Here is a 5,027-nt window from a genome sequence, read left to right on the forward strand (position 1 = left end):
GAGGCAGGTCAAGTGGTCTGGTATTCCCATCTCTTTCAGAATTTTCTACAGTTTATTGTGATCCACACAGTCAAAGGCTTTGGCATAGTCAATAAAGCAGAAATAGATGTTTTTCTGGAACTCTCTTGCTTTTTATGATCCAGCGGATGTTGGCAATTTGATCTCTGGTTCCTCTGCCTTTTCTAAAACCAGCTTGAACATCTGGAATTTCACAGTTCACATATTGCTGAAGCCTGGCTTGGAGAATTTTGAGCATTACTTTACTAGCATGTGAGATGAGTACAATTGTGCGGTAGTTTGAGCATTCTTTGGCATTGCCTTTCTTTGGGATTGGAATGAAAACTGACCTTTTCCAGTCCTGTGGCCACTGCTGAGTTTTCCAAATTTGCTGGCATACTGAGTGCAGCACTTTCACAGCATCATCTTTCAGGATTTGAAACAGCTCAACTGGAATTCCATCACCTCCACTAGCTTTGTTCGTAGTGATGCTTTCTAAGGCCCACTTGACTTCACATTCCAGAATGTCTGGCTCTAGGTGAGTGATCACACCATCATGATTATCTTGGTTGTGAAGATCTTTCTTGTATAGTTCTTCTGTGTATTCTTGCCACCTCTTCTTAATATCTTCTGCTTCTGTTAGGTCCATACCATTTCTGTCCTTTATCAAGCCCATCTTTGCATGAAATGTTCTCTTAGTATCTTGAATGTTACATTCATTTAATTCTCTTTAACAACACTTTGAGGTAGGAACCTCACCTACAGATGGAGAAATGGAGCCCCTGGAAGGTGAAGTATTTTGTTACACAAGTGGAAGGACTGAGCTGAGAACCCGCCTGAACTCTGAACGCCTGGGCTCTGCTGTCTCTCCTTTGATTATACTAGTGGGATTCTGCAGCCCAGAGAAAGGAGGCTATATTCCATGCACTTGAAATAGGGTCTTTGCCCGTAGGAGTCAGGAGACTAGGAGAAATACAGCTAGATTTCTGGTAGGAAAGAACCTTCAACCCAAACCCCTTATATCTTAAGAAAAAAAGGGAGATTCAGCCAGTTTTCCATTTAAAAAAAGAATATGCCCAACAACTTAGCTGTGTAACACAGGAAGTGGAGGGCAAGGGGCTTGTGGAGGATAAACTCATGGGATTTCTTTAATACAGTTGTCTTCTTACCCTTACAGACCAGTATAGTAAACCTACTACTTAACAGATAAGACTGAGATCCAAAGAACAGGAGCCATATATTGAAGAAATGAGAATTTAAAAAAAAAGGGGGGGGGGGATCTAATTAAACTGAAAAGATTTTGCACAACAAAGGAAACCGTAAGTAAGATAACCCTCAGAATGGGAGAAAATATTTGCAAATGAAGTGACAAAGGATTAATCTCCAAAATATACAAACAGCTCAATGCAACTTAACATCAGAAAAAACAATCCAATCAAAAACTGGGTGGAAGACCTCAATAGACATTTCTCCAAAGAAGACATACAGATGACTAACAAACATGTAAAAAGATGCTCAATATCATTAATTATCAGAGAAAGGCAAATCAAAACCACCATGAGATATCACGTTACATGGGTTAAATGGCCATCATCACAAAATCTACAGTAAATGCTGGAGAGGGTGTGGAGAAAAAGGAGCCCTCTTGCACTATTGGTGGGAATGTAAATTGATACAGTCACTGTGGCAACGGTATGGAGTTTCCTTAAGAAACCAAAAACAGAACTACCATGTGACCCAGCAATCCCACTGCTGAGCATATACCCAGAGAAAACCATAATTCAAAAAGACACATGCAGCCCAGTGTTCACTGCAGCGCTGTTGACAATAGCCAGGACATGGAAGCAACCTGAATGTCCATCAACAGAAGACTAGGTAAAGAAGATATGGTACATACATACAATGGAACATTACTCAGCCATAAAAAAGAACAGAATTGGATCATTTGTAGAGACGTGGACGGACCTAGAGACTGTCATACAGATGAAGTAAGTCAGAGAAATACAAATATGGTATATTAATGCATATATGTGCAATCTTTTTTTTTTTTTTGATGGTATAAGCAATCTCATATACAAAGCAGAAATAGAGAACAAAAGTATGGATACCAAGGGGGAAGGGGGGATGGGGTGAATTGGGAGATTGGGATTGACATGTATTCACTCTTGATGCTACATATAAAATAGATAACTGATGGGAACCTAGTGCGTAGCACAGGGAACTCTGCTCATTGGTCTCTGGTGACCTAAATGGGAAGGAAATTCAAAAACGAGGGGATACATGTATGCAGATAGCTGATTCACTTTGCTGTACAGATATTAACATAATATTGTAAGGCAATTATACTCCAATAAAAACATCTTTAAATAAAATAGGACATTTGGGGCTGGGAATTTACCCTAGGAGTCATTTATACTTTTCAGTTCCTCTCTGCAGGAGTTCCTAAACTGGATTCAATGAACGGGCTTAATATAAATCCTTCCTGGTTCCAAAAAGAAGCGGCAGGGTCAGTGTTGCTGTCCTTGTTTCTCTGGTCACCTTCCTCCCAAGCCTTTAGACCTGTCTGTACAAAATGGGAGAAGGCAGGCCTGAACAGATAGGCCCCAGACCTTCAGATTTCCCCAGGAAACCAGTCTGCAGTGCCCCAGGCATCGATGTCAGCTTTTTTTACTGGTCTTTTAATATAACTTTACAGTACATGCGTGCATACCAAGTTGCTTCAGTCATGTCCAACCAACTCTTTGCAACCCCATAGACTGTAGTCTGCTAGGCTCCTCTGTCCATGGGATTCTTCAGGCAAGAGTACAAGTGGGTTGCCATGCCCTCCTCCAGGGGATCTTCCCAACTCAGGGATCAAACCCATGTCTCTTAATGTCTCCTACATTGACAGGCAGGTAGGTTCTTTACATCTACTGCCATCTGGGAAGCCCATATTTAAAGTGAAAATTTAAAGCAAAAAGGAAAATTCCCTTTTTGTTCAGTGGTTAATACTGCTCTTTCACTGCCTTGGGCCTGAGTTCAATCCCTGGTCAGGGAACTAAGATCCTGCAAACTGAGCAACATGCCCCCCCACCACCAACCCCAAAATTGCAATGCTGAAAAACCTTTAAACATAGATATTGATTTATATTTATAAGCATTTCCGTAGGATAAGTTCCACATGTGTAATTAGTGCACTAAATGATAAAAACATTTTTAGATTCCTGTTAAGTGTTGCCACGTCGCTTCTCTGCAAAGTTTGTTTATTGAGCACATATTTTGGGTGACTTAGTTTCGCTGCAACTGCCAACACCAAAACAAGACAGGAATGCAGATCTACCTGGCCAAATGTCTCCCCACCAGCGCTGTGAGCTCTAAACATTCAGGAATGAAGCACGGCCACTTGGGATCTCACCAGTCCCCCACATTCTATCCAAATAATTATAATCTCAACTTGCAAGCACATTCTCTTCTAAATGCCTTTCAGGCTTAGAAAAGGCTCCATCAAGTTCCAACAAGACATAGCAAGGAAGGGAGGCAGTGTGATAGAAAGAGCAAGGATTCGTCTCTGAGAGACCTGGGACCTAGTCCACTACTCCACTTGCTGTGTAATGTGTTAGAAGTCACGTCAGCCTCTCTGGTTACAGGTTCCATATCTAAATTAAAGAGGCCAGATTCCTTCCAGTGCTAGTAATCCATATGTTTTTTGATGAAAGTGTTACTTAAGATTCCATATCTCTGGTCGGTATTCACTTATAGACAAGACTTTTGATAATCATTCCTTTCTTGGATAGATTACGCAACAGTTGCCTGTCACTGAATGCAAATTTGACACTCCTATTAAGTTTCTGCCATTTTTATTATTGAAAATTACTGAATTTTAAAAATAATTATGACTTTTACCACAAATTAGCAAATTGTTATCTAGTGTACTTGGTTCCAGCAGTTTGGCCAGACTGATAGTGTTAAGGTCTCCTATTTCGCAGGCAGATTCTTTACCGTCGGAGCCACCAGGGAAACCCAAGGTAATATGTGTATAGTTCTTTTCATACAGGGCTTTCCTTGTGTGGCTCAGCTGGTAAAGGATCTGCCTGCAAAGTGGGAGACCTGGGTTCGATCCCTGGGTCAGGAAGATCCCCTGGAGAAGGGAAAGGCTACCCATTCCAGTGTTCTGGCCTGGAGAATCCCATGGACTGTATAGTCCGTGAGGTCGCAAAGAGTCAGACACAACTGAGGGAATTTTCTTTTCCCTCACTTTTCTTTTCATACAACCTGTGTCCTCTCAGCCTCATTATTTAAACAAACAAAAAAAGGAAATTCCTTAGTGGTCCGGTGGTTAGGACTCTGTGCTTCCACAGCAAGGGACACACGTTCAATCCCTGGTCAGGAAACAGATCCTCCATGCTGTGCTGTGTGGCTCCACCTGCCTCCCACCCAAATTAAATAAGATCAGATATTATTGTCTCCATTTTGTCATGAGGAAACTGAGAAACTACCATCAGGCAGTAAGTGATGAAGCAGGAATACTGTGACCTGTGATGGCTTTTGATCTGTGACTTTCCACACATACTCCTCCGCAAAGCCCAGATCCACTGCTGTATTTGTGACCTAATCCTAGTGAGGCAGAAAATCTTATTCCTGACAACAGTAATTGGACCAAGGGTCAGAATGTGACCTCAAGCTCATTAAAGCCAGTCCCAGATGATATAGGTGGGAAGCAGGGCCTGGGGAAACATTCTGCTGGGGTTCCTTCAGTTCAGTTCAGTCGCTCAGTTGTGTCCGACTCTTTGCGACCCCATGAATCCCAGCATGTCAGGCCTCCCTGTCCATCACCAACTCTCGGAGTTCACTCAAACTCACGTCCATCGAGTTGGTGATGCCATCCAGCCATCTCATCCTCTGTCGTCCCTTTCTCCTCCTTCCCCCAATCCCTCCCAGCATCAGGGTCTTTTCCAATGAGTCAATTCTTCTCATGAGGTGGCCAAAGTACTAGAGTTTCAGTTTTAGCATCATTCCTTCCAAAGAACACCCAGGGCCGATCTTCAGAATGG

Source organism: Budorcas taxicolor, chromosome 25 (genome assembly GCF_023091745.1).
Source record: "Budorcas taxicolor isolate Tak-1 chromosome 25, Takin1.1, whole genome shotgun sequence".
Classification (NCBI taxonomy): Eukaryota; Metazoa; Chordata; class Mammalia; order Artiodactyla; family Bovidae; genus Budorcas; species Budorcas taxicolor.